This window comes from Panthera onca, chromosome B1, assembly GCF_046562875.1.
Source record: "Panthera onca isolate mPanOnc1 chromosome B1, mPanOnc1 haplotype 2, whole genome shotgun sequence".
Classification (NCBI taxonomy): Eukaryota; Metazoa; Chordata; class Mammalia; order Carnivora; family Felidae; genus Panthera; species Panthera onca.
This window is the reverse complement of record NC_138342.1, coordinates 71,754,374-71,772,821: the sequence shown is the minus strand read 5'-3', so window position 1 is coordinate 71,772,821 and position 18,448 is coordinate 71,754,374. Positions and strand designations below refer to the sequence as shown.

The 18,448-nt window shown below is 40.2% G+C and overlaps 1 protein-coding gene across 3 annotated transcripts in view; it reads left to right on the top strand.

The window, feature by feature from the left end:
• KLHL8 (kelch like family member 8) overlaps positions 1-18,448 on the top strand; it is a 69,762-nt gene that overhangs the window by 504 nt on the left and 50,810 nt on the right. The window contains exon 1 of one of the 3 annotated variants that reach the window (XM_078445936.2): positions 2,210-2,481. The exons of 1 other annotated variant lie outside the window; for it this stretch is intronic. The gene's annotated coding sequence lies outside the window, so the exon portion shown is untranslated. Of the gene's footprint in view, positions 1-2,209; positions 2,482-18,448 lie in introns of those variants that run through there. One more of the 3 variants, XM_078445931.2, reaches the window with a different exon arrangement.

Below are 18,448 nucleotides of genomic sequence, written 5' to 3'. Positions count from 1 at the left end.
CTCCTCTCCCAATGAAAAATTCTAGATTGGTCTACTTTATGTGTTCCCCACTCCCCTTGTCACTCTATGCATACCTTTTTATTTCTCTGTTCGTTTTCTGTTTCCTCCACTAGATCTCAGGTCTCCAGGAGTGCAGGGACTATTTAGTTTTGTTCACTGTGTATTTCCCATTTCCTGGCTCAGTGCCTGGCAAATAGTAAATGCTCAATAAATATTTTTGAATAAATAAATGATGAGTATTGAAATTTTGTGTATATTTCTTTGATGTAGTTAGTGACTACAGGTAGTATATTGCTTTGTATATTCAGCAGAGAAAAAAGCAGCTCTACTGTATAAGCATTTTTTATTTCATTTTTCTTTTAAGTAAGCTCTAAGTCTAACAGGGGTCTTGAACTCATGATCCTGTGATCAAGAGTCACATGCTCTACCAACTAAGCCAGCCAGGCCCCCTCTATGAGATTTTTTAGGAGACATAGTACACCTGATTAAAAAAAAAAAAGTTCTAATTACAGAAAAAAAATTCTATTAGAACACAGCTTTATTTATTAAAAACATTTTTTAAAGTTTATTTTTGAGAGAGAGAGAGAGAGAGAGCAAGAGCCAGCAGTGGAGGGGCAGAGAGAGAGGGAGACACAGAAACCGAAGCAGGCTCTAGGCTCCCAGCTATCAGCACCGAGCCCAATGCAAGGTTGGAACCCATGAACCATGAGATCATGACCTGAGTGGAAGTGAGAAGCTTCCAGTGACCCACCCAGATGTCCCGGTTTTATTAAATATATATTGTATTACATCATGCTTCCAGACAAATTTTATAATTGTGTGTGTGTGCACACTTTGTTTTTTTTATGTATTTATGCATTTATTTATTTATTCATGTGTATGCGTGAGAGAGAGAGAGAGAGAGAGAGAGAGAGAGAGAGAGAGAGACTCTGTGTGTGAACAGGGAGGGAGCAGAGAGAATCTCAATCAGGTTCCACACTGTCAACAGAGAGCCTCAGGCATGACATCAAATGTGGTTTGCTTAACTCACTGAGCTGGAGCTCTGTGTGTGTACACTTTAAAACGGGTCTTGCTCTATTTTTCTAAGGGCATTGACATTAAATTTGTAAAATACAATGCTCTGAAGAGAAATATTTTGAAATCTTAAGGATTATTTATTTCAATTTCTGTTATGTAAAAAAAGTGATTTTTTTTTCTGGAAATGAAATTTCAGATTCAAGTAGTCATTTTTGGGTTTTTACCTAACATGATATTTTTTTTTTTAATTTTTTTTTTTTAACGTTTATTTATTTTTGAGACAGAGAGAGACAGAGCATGAACGGGGGAGGGGCAGAGAGAGAGGGAGACACAGAATCAGAAGCAGGCTCCAGGCTCTGAGCCATCAGCCCAGAGCCTGACGCGGGGCTCGAACTCACAGACCGCGAGATCGTGACCTGAGCTGAAGTCGGTCGCTTAACCGACTGAGCCACCCAGGCGCCCCAACATGATATTTTTTTAAAAACCTCTTTTTCCAGCAAACCTATGTGTCAATACAAACCTATGTGTTAATATTCATAAATGTACCTAGAGTTAAATTTATTCTGAAATATATTTCTGGGGTTGTAAAAGCTTGAGGTTGTCTAACAAAAGACATATTAGGAAAATATACTTAAAAATTTTTTTCTTTGCTCTCTCTTAATCTCCCACCTCTACATTCCATTGACTTTATGGAAAAATTGTTTTCTTTCAACATCATTTTTACTTGCAATGGTTTTTGGCAGCGTGTGCGTAGGTCAGTTAACTGCTTAAATTTACAAACTGTGGGTCTATATTTATAAACACAAGCTGCTGTGTATATCCTCTGCAGAAAGCGTAGAGAAACTGTCATAGGAATAAAAACGGAAGTCCTCCCGCTCCCCCACCTTTTTTTAAAAAAGAGGTATAAACCCCAAGAATACCCAACGCATAGGAGGGGAGTTGGTGGATGTAAAAAGAAACTGAATTTTGCACGGCCATGGAAATGTAAGTAATGGATAACTCCAGAATTATTTATGCGGTGTCCTATCTCGATCTGTTTTGAGGACGTCCCTTAGGCCCTGGTCAACCTTCCCCCGCCTCCCGGCAGCACCGCATCAACAGTCCCCTAGAGCCTCCAGCCGCTTGTGAGCGAGAGGGGGCGGGGAGGACGCGGTGGGGGGCGGGCACCCGGCGGAGGTAACCATAAACCACACCTCCCAGAGTGCTGTGCGCGGGCTTCGGCGCGCGCTTCTCTCGCCGCGCCAGAGGCCGCCGTTCTCGGGGCTGAGCCGAGAGGAAGCCCGGCGCTTGCCAGGGCTCTACGGGGCCGCGCAGGAGGGCGCGCGTCCGTCGGGTGCTCGCGCGGGTCTAGTGCGGCGCGGCTAGGTGCTGCGGGGAGACGCTGGGTTGCGGTAGCCTGGTTGTAGGTCTGCAGCTTTAGCGAGGCCGGGAGGAACCGAGCGGAGGGACAAGCGGAGGACCGAGGTAACTGCTCTTCTTCCCCCCTCATTCCTCTCTTCCTTTGTGCGGTGCTGTGGGTTCACGCCGAGCCCTCCTTTAACCCAACCCTAAATATCGTTACGCCGCTCGAGCTTTCGCTTCTGGCTCCGGGATACTCCAGCCCTACCAGGCAGTAACTAAAACTCCACAGCTGAGAGGGTTTGGGGCCCATTAAACCGCTGCACGTTTTCTGTCGCTCCGGTTGGCGGGAGGAACGGGGTCGCATTTCCTCGAGGAGATCCCCAGCCTCTGGCTCTGTCATCCCCGTCGGTGGCCCCTTGGCTGTCTCCTCTCGGTCTTTCGAAGAAGAGACGGACAGGCAGGTGCTTGGTGGCGTGCAAGGAATGAACAGTAGCGGTGCGGCCGGCCGGGTTCGGGGCCCAGGGAGGGCGGCCGGCCTGTGGGTGCGCGGCAGGTGGGCTGTCTCCTGGCCCTGCGGCGTGGGGACTCGCAGCCCGCCGGGGACTGGCTCGCCGGAGGGGCTCGCTGCCCGTTGGGACTTGCTGGTACCGGGGGTTTGCTGCTCGCGTCGGATGTCCCTTCCGCGGGAGTAGAGATCCTAATGGAAGAGTGCCTCCTGGTGTGACACCAGTAACCAAAGCCCCTTTCCGAACACGCAGCCGCTCCGTGGAGTTTGTTTTACTGCTCCACAACCAGCTCTTTCTTCCTTCCACTCACTTCTGGGCTTAGTTAACTTGCTGATTTCTTCAGGGAGGGCGATTTGTCTACATAGTTGGGAGTTTTCTAGTCCTAGTTTTCAAATCCTTTACTGGATTTGCACAGTCGTAGCGTTTGCGCTCCTGGGTGTGAAAAGCATTTTACGTATTTTCCCACTTGGCAGTGTTGAATCCGATGACTTTACGTAGGAAATTGAACCTTTCTCAGTAATTCCCTTTTATCCGTTTTAATAGCATAACTGTTTTTGGCCCTTTACCCTATGCTAATGTTACCGCCTTGGGAGGATACTTTGGGGAAAGCGTCTTGAAAAACCTGGGTTGACGATAGTAGTTTATCTGCTGGTTGCACTTTTTCATTATTTTTGTTTTCTGTAAGTTGATAATTGACGTTTGCTGTTCTTTATTCTCACTTTATGAGGAAACCCTTTCTCCATCTCCCTTGAATCCTGACCCTGGCAGAGGGTGGTCTTGGGAGAACAGGAGGACCTCTGCTTGGCGGTGGCTTTTTTCATTGGCTGCTGCTTTTCCTTTTCCTTCCTGAACTACAACGTTCAGTCCCTTTGTATATTGCCTTTTAAAATATCAAATAATAGGAACATAAATATAAAAAGGAATCTTAAGATAACTGTACTCACATATGCACTGTTTCGTATTAACATTTAAAACATTCTTTTAGTATTTGATAAGATTACTATTATTACTGTGTTTTTTTTTAAATGATAATATATTCTGTAATAATTGCACATTCTGTATTCTGGCAGGAAACTTAATTCACAGTCGGGGTAATTTTTAGAAAACAGTATTTCCTCATTTGTTAAGAAATCCAGGTAAATTTTGACACACCCACCGACTCCTTTTTCAAAACAGTTTATATTTAGGGCAGTTTTAGGTTCATAGCAAAATTAAGTAAGGTACAGATTTCCCATATACCTTCTGCCTCCATATGCTCCTGCCCTGCTCCACATATATACAGCCTCCCTCACTATCAAAATTGCCACGTGGGAATTGTAGTTTTGTTAGAAAAGATGAATCTACATTGACAGATCATTATCACCCAAAGTCTGTAGTTTAGATAGGGTTCACTCTTGATGTTGTATATTCTATGGGGTTTAGACAAATAACACTTTTTTTTTTTTTAGAGAACTTTTAATTAAGAGTTGTAGAGAATGGAAATGAGTATTGTTATTGAAAAAAGATTACAAGGGTGGGCGCCTGGGTGGCTTGTGGGTTAAACGTGGGACTCTCTTGATCTTGATCTTGGCTCAGGTCATGGTCTTGCAAGTTGGTGGGATGGACCCCAACATGGGGCTCAGAGTTGACTTTGAAGAAGTCTGCTTGGGATTCTCTCCCCATGTCTCTGCTCCTTCCCTGCTTACACACACACACACTCTCTCTAAATAAATAACCCCCCCCCACAAAAAAAGATTACAAGATATTTTGAACATCCTAAAAATTAATTTCAGTTAGTTTTTGTGTTTTAAAAAAATTGGGTGTTTAAACTTTTGGTTTCTTATGTTTAAATTTTCAACAAAGTTATTTGTTTTTGTATATTAAGAGTTAAAGAGATGAATGAGAAGAAATTCTTCATAGAATAACAAAAATAATCATTATTTTCTTAGCTGTAAAAGGGGTATAAAATGTTGTTATAATGTGAAATCATTTTATAAACTGTCATAATACACTAATGTTTATTGATATCATTAGTTAGATGCTGTATTTTGAAATTCTGCCAATTCATCATATTTTCAGGTGAATACGGCTTAATACCATCAAACTTTTTTTTTGTTTGTTTGGCAGAACATGAGTTTATTGTCTGGTTATGAATGATTTAGTTTGATGAGTCAGAGATAAAATTATGGAAGAGAGTCAAAAATGCCTTGGGAAAATTTCTACTTCATCTCTCTGGTTCTTAACCTAGATCTATGATGGTGTCCATAAATAGTCTTCCCAGAGTCTGTGAACTCTGTGTATCTGTACTTTCTGGGGAAAAGACCCCTAGCTTTCAGTAGATGTTCAAAAGGTGTTCATGCCCCCTCCCCCCCCCCCCCAACCGCCAAAGGTTTTAAGAACTATTAGGATTGGTTATCTAGGCAGGCTTGTTTGCTAAACATTTTGTAGATTATTTTTAATATTAGGTTTTTAAAATTTTTTTTAAGAAAGGTAATCTTTGAAGCACCATGAGTGCCTGTTTTTCTTCCAGAACTAGTAGTTGATATTAATGATATACTATGTTCATATAAATAATAGTGCTGCTTCTTATATATGGAGATGACACCACTAATTGGTCCATTGTTGTTAGGCAGATACTGCCCATTCCTCTCTTCCCTTAATGTTTATTATTTATTTTTGAAAGAGAGAGAGAGGGGGGCGCCTGGGTGGCTCAGTGGGTTGAGTGTCCAGCTTCGGCTCAGGTCATGATCTCACAGTTTGTGGGTTCGAGCCCCGCATCAGGCTCTGTGCTGACTGCTTGCTCAGAGCCTGGAGCCTGCTTCAGATTCTGTGTCTCCTTCTCTCTCTGCCCCTCCCCCACTCATGCTTTGTCTCACTCTGTTTCTCAAAAATAAATAAATGTAAAAAAAAAAAATTTAAAAAAAAGAGAGAGAGAGAGAGACAGCACGAGCAGGGGAGAGGCAGAGAGAGAGGGAGACACAGAATCCAAAGCAGGCTCCAGGCTCTAGGCTCTGAGCTGTCAGCACAGAGCCAGACACAGGGCTTGGAATCCATGAACCATGAGATCATGATTTAAGCTGAAGTTGGAACCTTAATGGACTGAGCCGCCTAGGCGACCCTCCCCTCCACTCTTGATGGGCAATAGAATAGGTCCCAAGGAATGACACCCAAATACAATCCAGCATGTTAGAATCTTATTTTGAAATGCTTAAAGATAATTTGATTTCCTTATTTTAAAATTTGAACATTTTTTCTTTTCTCTACAGAACACCAAATGCTAAAGAAAATTAAGTATTTTGTTTTCCAAACTACATATTTGTTGTTATGTGATATTTCTTCTTGTATAGCACGGAGTGTAAAGTTTTATTAAATCCTAATTGATGGTTGTTTTGACTTACAGTGTTGCTGGTTTGGAAAGAATTTGGGTATGATTTTTCAAGAAATTGACCACCTGCTTATATAAATTAGATTATAATTTATAATTTTAGTTTATAACATTTAAAATTAATCTTATTTGCATTTGGGGAATTTTAGAGTTAGGTTAGAGTTCTAAGTTTGGGTTCATTCTTATAATAGAGTTTGGAAGTAAGCTATATCAAACTGCCCTATTTTTCTTTTTAGTATTAGGTTGCTGGGCTCTGAGGCTTTACGGTGTGAAGCCAACTTCTGTTTCTGGATCAATTTCGAGTAGCATTCACAAGGCCTGAAGAGTAGGAAGTGAGTTAAGTGTTGCAGCACAAACTTAATAACAAATGTATGCAGCAGAGTAATATCTTTTTGTCTTTTTCCTTGAGATATTTTTTACTTTTCCTTTTGATATTGGTATTTTCATATGAATTGGAAAGCTTTTCGAAGTTCAGGTTCTAAGTCAATTCTTGGGAATTTATAGAGTAGTGTAACAGAACTGTGTTTGACTCACCAGGTTTGCTTCTTAATAAAATTAATCTGAGAGGTTTAGATAAATCTCAAAGATCAATTAGAGGTGGATACTATCATTTGCATAGTACTTTGCATGTACAAGGTAAGTCACTATGCTGCATCTTTAGTTATTTTAATGCAGAGGATTGCTTATTACTTTAATAATGAAAGTTTGAGTTAAATTAATTGGATCTAAAACAAAGGGGGATCATTTCGGTAAAAATTTTACCTATGGAAAAACTATCATTTTAAGATCAGTGATTTTATGTGTATTCTCTTATCTTTGAACTTTAAAAAATTGAAAAACATTTCCTGTATGGGGAGATAATTATTAAATTTTTTTTTTAACGTTTATTTATTTTTGAGACAGAGAGAGACAGAGCATGAACAGGGGAGGGGCAGAGAGAGAGGGAGACACAGAATCAGAAGCAGGCTCCAGGCTCTGAGCCATCAGCCCAGAGCCCGACGCGGGGCTCGAACTCACAGACCGTGAGATCATGACCTGAGCTGAAGTGGGACGCTTAACCGACTGAGCCACCCAGGTGCCCCGGGGGGATAATTATTAATACCCCATTTTAGTTCTTATAATTTATATATACCATACAAAGATATAGTTAACGTCATCTTTGGCCTTGTGGTAAGACTTTTGGCTTTGTAGTCAGGCAAGCCTATGTTGAGTCCTTGGCATTGCCACTTAATAGCTTTGTGACCTTGGGTAGCTTTCTTAGCTTCTCTGAACTTCTTTATCCACAACTGTCAGGTAGGAATAATACCTCTTTGGTTTGTCCCAAGGATTGAAATGAACAAATGTTACATATCTAGCTCAAATAATAGCAGTTACTTGTATAGTTTATGTGCTAGACAGTTTATTAACTCATTTAATTCTTGTAACAGTCCTGTAAAGTTGGTACTGTTGTTTTCCACATTTTTACAGATGAAGAAACTGAGGCTAATGAAAAGTTATATAACTTAACCAAGGTCATACAGCTAGTAAGTAGATAGTAAGCACTCAAAGCTGACTGTTGTCATTGAAAGAACAACAACAAGGAAGACTTAGGCTAATATAACCAGTCCTTATCTTTTTCTGTAATGAAAAATGCATCTGCATGTAAATTATTATAAAGCATATTTTATTTGTTGGAAAAGATGTTGATTGGAGTATTGTGTTCCTGACTAAGGACTCGGGATCACATAATTTATAAAAGCAATAATGTTCATTTATTGAATGCCTATTGTAAACTAGATACAGGGTTAAACATTTTATATATTATTACTTCATTTAAACTTCACAACAAACTTAAAGCTGAGGTTCAGAGTGATTTTATTTTATTTAAAAAAAATTGTTTTTAATGTTTATTTCTGAGACAGAGACAGAGCACGAGTGGGGGAGGGGCAGAGAGAGAGGAGGACACAGAATCTGAAGCAGGCTCCAGGCTCTGAGCTGTCAGCACAGAGCCTGACGCAGGGCTCGAACTCACAGACTGTGAGATCATGACCTGAGCCGAAGTCGGATGCTCAACCGAGTGAGCCACCCTGGCACCCCCAGAGTGATTTTAAGTGATGTGCCCAAGGCTAACAGCTAACAGAGAATCCCAAACTGATCGTAAGGTCTGCTATTAATCATTAGTTTATGTGCCTTGTGTTAGCTATTGCTAACAGATTTTTCTAAAAATCTAAGCAACAGCTTAAGGAATTTCAAATACAAGAAAAGTACTCTCATAGTTTAGAAATAAACAGTGATTACCTAAAACTAGGGTCTTAGAGGCCAAACTCAGCTTATTCTCACTTTTGTAAATAAAGTTTTATTGGAACACAGCCACACTTAGTTCCCTTATGTATTGTCTCTTGATGCTTTCATACTGTAACGGCATACTTGAGTGGTCATGAAAGAGACCGTATGGGCCACAAAGCCTAAAATATTGACTGTTTGGTCCTTTATGGAAAAAGATTGATGATCTGTGACCTGCCCAATCCTGTTCTTTTTATAAATGAAGAAACTGAGACTTGGGGAGATTAGGTAACTTACCCAAAATGTAGCTAGTTAAAATCCAATTATACTGATTAACTCACTGTTACTTCTGCTATATCATGCTACCTCTTTTTCTTTTTTAAAGTTTTAACTTATTTATTCATTTAAGTAATCTCTCTACCCAACATGGGGCTCGAACTCACAACCCTGAGATCAGGAATCACATGTTCTTCTGACTGAGCCAGCCAGGTGCCCCATGCTACCTCTTTTTAAGTTCTAAAAACAACTGTACCTTATGGTCATTATATGAGGGACTGTAAAGCATTGTAAAATGTTTATGACCTATAAGAATATTTCTTTTTAAAGTTATTTATTTTTGAGATTGAGAGAGAGAGTGCAGGGAAGGGACAGAGAGAGAGGGAGAGAGAGAATCTCAGGCAGACTCCACACTGTCAGTGTGGAGCCTGATGCAGGGCTCGAACCCACAAACTGTGAGATATGATCTGAGCTGAAATCAAGAGTTGGATGTTTAACCAGCTGAGCCACCCAGGTGCCCTGACCCATAAGAATATTTAACCTAGTTAAAACAGGCATGCTAGCTGTGATAGTAAGTATTTAGTCATTTCTTTTTTATTCTTAAAATTTGAAGAAATTTTGGGAATATGCTTTGTATGTCCCATGCCATAAATTTCTGTGGCCCACTTTCAACTTATGTTTCCTTATTTTCCTTCACAGATTTTTCTATAGTAAATAGAAATTTTTGTAATCATTCCTTAATTGATTCCGAAACAGCAGTTGCAGTTGGAACCTATCTTGTAGCTGGAAATCTATCATATCTCCATATTTACAAAATAGAGATTGTACATCTTGCATCCAGTTTTCTTTCCATTTACCTTTACATTATCCATGGAATCTTTCCCTTCCTTCCTTCCTTCCTTCCTTCCTTCCTTCCTTCCTTCCTTCCTTCTTCATGTCCAGCACATAGCCCAGTGCAAGGCTTGAACTCATGACCCTGAGATCAAGACCTGAGTTGAGATCAAGAGTTGGATGTTTAACTGACTGAGCCTCCTGAGCACCCATATCCATGGAATTAAAAAAACACATTTTTAAAAATCTTTATTTATTTTTGAGGGGGGGGGGACAGAGTGTGAGCGGGGTAGGGGTAGGGAGAGAGGGGGACACAGAATCTAAAGCAGATTCCAGGCTCTGAGCTGTCACCACAAAGCCCCACGCAGGGCTCGAACTCACGAACCATGAGATCATGACCTGAGCTGAGGTTGAACGCCCAACTGACTGAGTCACCAAGATGCCCCTGGAATTTTTCTTTTTTTAATGTTTATTTATTTTTGAGAAAGAGAGTGTGAGCTGGGGAGGGGCAGAGACAGGGACAGAGGATCCGAATCAGGCTCTGCTGATAGCAGACAGCCCAATATGGGGCTCGAACCCACAAACAACGAGATCATGTCCTGAGCTGAAGATAGATTTAACTAACTGAGCTACCCAGGCTCCCCTCCATGGAATTTTTTAAGCATTGAGTTGATATGATCAGATTTGAATTAAGGAATGATAACTGGCAGCAGTAGGAAGGATGCACTGGTGAGAGAAGAGGCTTTGGGAGGTTGTCATCATAGCTGTGAGATGATGGGGCCTGTGACTAAAGTGGTGTTGCTGGAGAAGAAGGGCCAACATTATATGAGAGAAATTGAGGAAACATAATGTATGAAACTTGGTTATAATTAGGTAGAGTGGAGTGGGAACTTTGAATGCATGGGAGCTTTCGCATTCAGTGGGGAACCTTGATCATCTGGGATAGTTTGTGTTCTCCCTTAATATCCAGTACGTCTCTTTACTGTTGACTTTACTACATTATTTTTATCATCTGTTTTTGTCCCATCTGGATAATTCAGGCTCATTAATGGTAGGAATTATGTCATGTCTTATCCTTTTTCAAGGGGGACTTATTTTAGATAACTTTTTAAAAGGTTAGATTACTTTTGTGCATATGTTTTTTAAAAGTTTTTTATTTAGTTTGAGAAAGAGCATGTGTGAGAGTATGAGCAGGGAGGGGCAGAGAGGAAGACGGAGAGAGCGAGAATTTCAAGTAGGCTCTGCATCCGGCTCAGCATGGGAGCCCAATGTGGGGCTCTATCTCACAACTGTGAGATCATGACCTGAGCTGAAATCAAGAGTCAGGTGCTTAAGCGACTGAGCCACCCAGGTGCTGCCAGACTCACCTTGAATAGCACTGCTGTAAAGCACTTGGTTGTTGCTTTTCATATTCATCTTTGAATTTCCATAACCTGCAATGTAACATGTGACTGGTTGACGAAATGAATAGGTTTCAAGGCAAATAAATGGTGTTTCCCCTTAACACTGATAATATTTCCATTTTTATTGCAATTCCTTGAAATGTGATTTTGAAACCATGTGACTTGCATACACAGTATCTATATATATATGTGTGTGTGTGTATGTTGGTTCCTGTGCTCACCTTGTGAAAGTAAAAGGAAGTTTCCAAACTCCTAGAAGACTGATTCTTGTATAGCCATGATAACAATTAGTCACTTGAACCAGTTTTAAACCTGCTTACTGAATACATGACAGCTCTTTGGAATTGTTTTTAAGTCACTGTGATCAATCAATAACAACCTACCTTAGTGAACAGGATTTTGCAAGCCAGCTAGTCAGTGGTAGCCCTTTTAGTAGCACTGCTTCTAAGCCTCTAAAAATCCACCAATCCCTGAACTCCAGATTTCCTCCTAAACCCTATATAAGATTAGCAATCTGCTCTACTCAGGTCTGTGCCTGACCAACATAGCTCTCCCTAAGGAAGTAATTATTATCTAGCTTTGTGTTCTTTATTTTGATTGGCTATTGAGTGAGAAACATCTTTTCACAGTCAGAAACAAATTATTGGTAAATTTATTTTTTGGTAGGCTTTATATTTTTATTCAGATTGTCATTTATTAATTTAAGTACAACCCTGTGACCCCTATGACCTTCTTAAAACAATTTCTTTTAAAGCATATTTATTTATTTTAAGAGAGACAGAGACTATGAGCAGGGAAGGGGCAGAGAGAGAGAGAGAGAGAGAGAGAGAGAGAGAGAATCCCAAGCAGGCTCTGTGCTGGCATCATTCGATGTGGGGCTCAAACTCATGAACCATGAGATCTTGACCTTAGTGTAAACCAAGAGTCGGATGCTCAACTGACTGAGCCACCCAGGCGCCCCACTCCTGTGACATTCTTAAAGAAAACTAGCAATAGAGTCCCTACTTAAGAGAGAGTTCATACACATTGCTCACATACTTAGGTAAAAATTCAAGTTTTTAAAAAATATTTTTGTTTCTTTTACTACTTTATATTAGACTTTCTGACTATTATGACTATAATAAATTTTGTTATCCAGTTCAAATAAGGGGGGGATGATTATGATAGTGAAACAATACTAGATAGCTTTCTTAATAAAACAGACCCCAAAATAGGAACATCTTACAAAGTATTCAGTGTAGTAAAAACGTTGATCATAGACTCTGGAAATGACATTAGTATTTAACGAGCAGACTTTGATAACAATTGTATCTAATATGTGGTAATGCTAAGAAAAGCATTTTTTAAAGAAAAACATTTTTTTAAGTCACAGTAGTTAATTGTTAGGAGTCATGTGTACCTTGACCAAGTAGTAACAATTGAAACTGTAATCCAGTTTGTCAAAGCAGGGGCTTCTCTTAATTATTGGTTCAATATATTTTCTTTTGGACTGTTTTTTTTTTTTTATTAAATATAATTTATTGTCAGATTGGTTTCCATACAACACCCAGTGCTCATCCCAAACAGGTGCCTACCTCAATGCCCATCACCCACTTTCCCCTTTCCCCCACACGCATCAACCCTCAGTTTGTTCTTTGTACTTAAGAGTCTCTTATGGTTTGCCTCCCTCCCTCTCTGTAACTTTTTCCCTCCGCTTCCCCTCCCCTCTGGTCTTCTGTTAAGTTTCTCAGGATCCACATATGAGTGAAAACATATGGTATCTATCTTTCTCTGCCTGACTATTTCACTTAGCATAATACGTTCCAGTTCCATCCACGTTGCTACAAATGGTCAGATTTCATTCTTTCTCATTGCCAAGTAGTATTCCATTGTATATATAAACCACATCTTCTTTATCCATTTGTCAGCTGATGGACATTTAGGCTCTTAACATAATTTGGCTGTTGTTGAAAGTGCTGCTATAAACATTGGGGTACAAGTGCCCCTATGCATCAGCACTCCTGTATCCTTTGGGTAAAGTCCTAACAGTGCTATTGCTGGGTCATAGGGTAGATATATTTTTAATTTTTTGAAGAACCTCCACACTGTTTTCCAGAGTGGCTGCACCAGTTTGCATTCCCACCAACAGTGCAAGAGGGTTCCCATTTCTCCACATCCTCTCCAGCATCTATAGTCTCCTGATTTGTTCACTTTAGCCACTCTGACCGTCATGAGGTGGTATCTCAGTGTGGTTTTGATTTGTATTTCCCTGATGAGTGATGTTGAGCAACGTTTCATGTGTCTGTTGGCCATCTGGATGTCTTCTTTAGAAAAGTGTCTATTCATGTCTTCTACCCATTTCTTCACTGATTATTTGTTTTTTGGATGTGGAGTTTGGTGAGTTCTTTATAGATTTTGGATACTAGCCCTTTATCCAGTATGCCATTTGCAAGTATTTTTTCCCATTTCATCAGTTGCTTTTTAGTTTTGTTGATTCTGCAGTGCAGAAGCTTTTTGTCTTGATGAGGTCCTAATAGTTCATTTTTGCTTTTCATTCCCTTGCCTTTGGAGATGTGTCAAGTAAGAAATTTCTGTGGCTGAGGTCAGAGAGGTTTTTTCCTGCTTTCTCCTCTAGGGTTTTGATGGTTTCCTGTCTCACATTCAGGTTCTTCATCCATTTTGAGTTTATTTTTGTTAATGGTGTAAGAAAGTGATCTAGTTTCATTCTTCTGCATGTTGCTGTCCAGTTCTCCTAGCACCATTTGTTAAAGAGACTTTTTTCCATTGGATACTCCTTCCTGCTTTGTCAAAGATTAGTCGGCCATACATTTGTGGGTCCAATTCTGGGTTCTCTATTCTATCCCATTGGTCTGTGTGTCTGTTTTTGTGCCAATACCATACTGTCTTGATGATCACAGCTTTGTAATAGAGGCTAAAGTCTGGGATTATGATGCCTCCCACTTTGGTTTTCTTCTTCAGTATTACTTTGGCTATTCAGGGTCCTTTGTGGTTCCATACAAATTTTAGGATTGCTTGTTCTAGCTTCGAGAAGAATGCTGGTGCAATTTTGATAGGTATTGCATTGAATGTGTAGATTGCTTTGGGTAGTATTGACATTTTAACAATATTCTTTCTTTCTTTTGGACTGTTTGATTCAAAATTTAAAGTCTCTATTCTTTGCGGGGCGCCTGGGTGGCTGAATTGGTTAAGCATCTGACTTCAGCTCAGGTCATGATCTCATGGCTCGTGAGTTTGAGCCCCACGTCAGGCTCTGTACTTACAGCTCAGCGCCTGGAACCTGCTTTGGATTCTGTGTCTCCCTGTTTCTCTGTCCTTCCCCCTGCCCTGCTCACGCTCTGTCTCTCTCTCAAAAATAAATAAAAATTTAAAAAAATAAAAAAAAACCCTCTATTGTTTTTGTAAATAAAAAGGAAATAATGAATATAGCCTAGGATGTAATATTTTGTATCATCTAAAATCTTCACATAACTGAATTATAAAGAGTACAAAGTACAAAGTTACTTTAAAGAAGAATGAGTCTAGGCTTTCTAGAACAGGAGCTTGTGAAGATGCCCGGGTAGGAGGATTCTAAGTGCACCTCCTCCAATGGACACACCAAGGTACAACTAAATAATGTGCAACTTACTCTGAAAATGACCTGAAGACTAACAGAAGAGCTGTTTCACAGCTGAAGACATATAGAAAAAGCCCCATTGACTAAGGTAGGGAGGGACAGAGATGTGGCTGGGAACAAAACCCCTGTACAGGGAGAGGGATCTCACAGGTCTGGAGGTCCTCCCTGGGAAGTGAAGGGATCAAGCCCCATATTGGGTACCCCACAGGAGACCTGTGCTGGGAAAATGAGCCTCAATAACATCTGCCTTTGAAAATCACCACAGCTTAACTCTAAGAGAGAGTGCTATAGGAAATGGAGACTCTGCTTAAAGGGCCCCCACACTATATCACTCTCTCTGAGACCCAGCACAGAGGCAGCACCTTGAAAAGTACCTGGCTTATATGTGGAAGAGATTTGTTGACTAATTTTAGAGCACATGCTAGAGAGGCTGAGACCTGTAGGAACTTTCTCTAGGAACAAGTGCTGGCAGGCATCATTTTTCTTGCCCTCCTTCGGCCTGACTGGCCCAAAGCTGTTGGGAGCCAGTTCTGACACTCTCCATCTACCCTGTTAGTACTGCTCCCCCACCCAGCATTCTTTTGTGGATCTGACCTCAAAGCAACTCTTATCCTGCCATACCCAACAGGCAGCCTTGGTGTTCCCTTTCCCTCTAAAGCAATTGCTACCCCATCATACCCAGCAGGCAGCTCCTCCCAGTGACTCCTGCCCCAGGTGGGAGGAACCTTGCCCATCAGCACTCCTGCAACAGTTATGGCTAAGCCTCTCAGCCAGCTGCACCAGGGGTTAATCCCACCCACCAGCATGCCCATAATAGCTGCATCTGGGTCATTTAGCCAGCTGTGCTAGGGGCCAGCCCTGCTCGTCAGTGTGCCCATGGTAGTTGAGGCTGGTCATTGCAGTCATCCTGGGTGGGTGCCAGCCCCATCAACCAGTGTACTTGCTGCAGTCATGGCCCAGTTACAATAAGAGGGCGCATGCAGTCCACACAGGGGATATCCCTGGAGCACCTGGTTCTGGTGACCAGGGAAGTATTGTGCTGCTGGGCTGCATAGGAAGTCCTCTACACAAGGCTGCTACTTTCAAGACCAGGAGACTTATCTGACCCATTTGACATAGAAACAGAGTCAAATGACAGGCGGAGAGAGAAGACTATGTTCCAAATAAAAGAATATGATAAAACCTCAGTAAAAGAAGTAAATGAAACAGATAAGCAACTTACTTGATAGAGAGTTGAAAGTAATCGTCATAAACATGTTTGCAAGACTTGAGAGAATAGATGAACTGAGTGAGAATTTCCACAAAGAGAAAATTTAAAAAAAAAATCAGACCTGAAGTATATAATAACTGAAATGAAGAATACATTAAAGGGAATCAGTAGCAGATTAGAAGATGCAGAAGAATGGATCAGTGATCTGGAAGGTGAGAGAGTGGAAATCAAGCTGAACAGCAAAAAGAAAAAAACGTTTAAAAAAATCAGGATTGGTTAAGAGACTTCTGGAACAATATCATACATACTAACATTTGCATTATAGGGACCCCAGAAAGCAAAGGGAAAAAGGGGCAGAGAATTTATTTGTAGAAATGATGGCTGAAAACTTCCCTAACCTAAAGAAGGAAACAGACATCCAGGTCCAGGAAGTCCCTAGACTCGATGAATCCAAAGAAATCTACACCAAGATACATACTAATTAAAATGCTAGAAATTAGAGGTGCCTGGCTGGCTCGGTTAAGCCTGTGACTTTGGCTCAGGTCATGATCTTGTAGTTCATGGGTTTGAGCCCTGTGTTGGGCTCTGTGCTGACAGCTCAGAGCCTGGAGCCTGCTTTGGATTCTGTGTCTCTCTCTCTGCCCTTTTTCTGCTTGTGTGCTCTCTCTCTCTCAAAAATAAACAAACTTTAAAAAGTTATAAAATGTTAAAAATTGGAGATTCTTAGAAGTAGCAAAACAAAAGCAACTAGTTACATACAGGGGAAACCTCCTAAGGCCATCAGTTGAGTTTTCAGCAGAAACTTTGATGACTTTAAGGGAGTGGCATGATATATTCCAAGTGCTGAAAGGAAAAAACCTACAACCAAGAATACTCTACCCAGCAAGATCATTCAGAGTTGAAGGAGAGTTAAAAGAGTTTCTCAGAAAAACAAAAGTTGGAATTCATCATCATTAAATAGAATTTACAGGAAATTTTAAAGGGACTTCAAGTGGAAAAGAAAAGGCCAAATTAGAAATTAGAAGATCATGAAAGGGAAAAATTTCACTGGTAAAGGCAAACATATAGTAAAGGTAGTAGACCAATCACTTAAAATGCTAGTATGAAGGTTAAAAGATAAAAGTATTAAAATTAGTTGTATCTACAGTAATCAAGAGATAACACAAAATTAAAAGATGTAAAATATAACATGAGCATAAAATATGGAAGGAGGAGTAAAAATGTAGTGCTTTTAGAATGGATTAAAACCTAAGTGACAAAATATACTGCCATATACAGGGAATGTTATATATGAACTTCATGGTAACCACAAAATCAAAGCCCTATAATGGTTACACAAAAGGTAAGGGATTCCAGTCATAACAACTAAAGAAAGTCATCATATCACAAGGGAAGAGAGCAAAAGACTAGAACAGAGAAGAACTATAAAAACAACCAGAAAACAACGAAACAACAAGTACATACCATATCAGTAGTTACTTTAAATGTGAATGAAATAAATGTCCCATAAAAAGACACAGGGTGACTGAATGCTTAATGAATCAAGACCCATCTTGCTTAAACTCAGACCTAAAGACACATATAGACTGAAAGTGAAAGGATGCAAAAAGATACTACATGTAAAAAAAAAGACATTACCTGTAAATGGAAGTGAAAGAAAAGCTGGTGTAGCAATTCTTATATTAGACAAAATAGATTTTAAAACAAAGAGTATAATAAAAGACAGAAGGGCATTACAAAATGATAGAGGTCAATCTGGTAAGAAGATATAACAATTTTAAATATGTATGCACCCAATATATAAAGCAAATATTAACAGACATAAATGGAGAAGTTGACAGTAATACAGTAATAGTAGGGAACTTTAAAACCCCACTCATATCAGTGGACAGATCATCCAGATCAGGAAACAATGGGTTTGAACTATAAATCAGATGGTCTTAACAGATCTATATACAACATTCCATCCAAAAAGAGCAGAGTGCACATGGAACATTTTCCAAGATAGATCATGTTAGGCTGCAAAACAAGTCTCAGTACATTTAAGAAGCAAGCATCTTTTCTCATCACAACGGTATGAAACTAGAAATCAATACAAGAAAAAAAAAACCTGGAAAAAACCACAAATATGGAAGTTGAACAACATGCTACTGAACAACTAGTGGGTCAATGAAGAAATCAAAGAGAAAATAAATACATGGAAACAAATGAGAATGGAAACACTCTGGTGTGTGGCAAAGGCTTGCCTCAAGAAACAAGAAAAATCTCAAACAATTTAACCTTATACCTAAAGGAACTAGAAAAAGAACAAAGCCCAAAATTAGTGGAAGGAAAAAGGTAACAAAGATTGGAGCAGAAATAAAATACTCTTAAAAAATGCAGAAATGATCGGGGCGCCTGGGTGGCGCAGTCGGTTAAGCGTCCGACTTCAGCCAGGTCACGATCTCGCGGTCTGTGGGTTCGAGCCCCGCGTCAGGCTCTGGGCTGATGGCTCGGAGCCTGGAGCCTGTTTCGGATTCTGTGTCTCCCTCTCTCTCTGCCCCTCCCCCGTTCATGCTCTGTCTCTCTCTGTCCCAAAAATAAATAAAAAACATTGAAAAAAAAAAAAATTTAAAAAAAAAAATG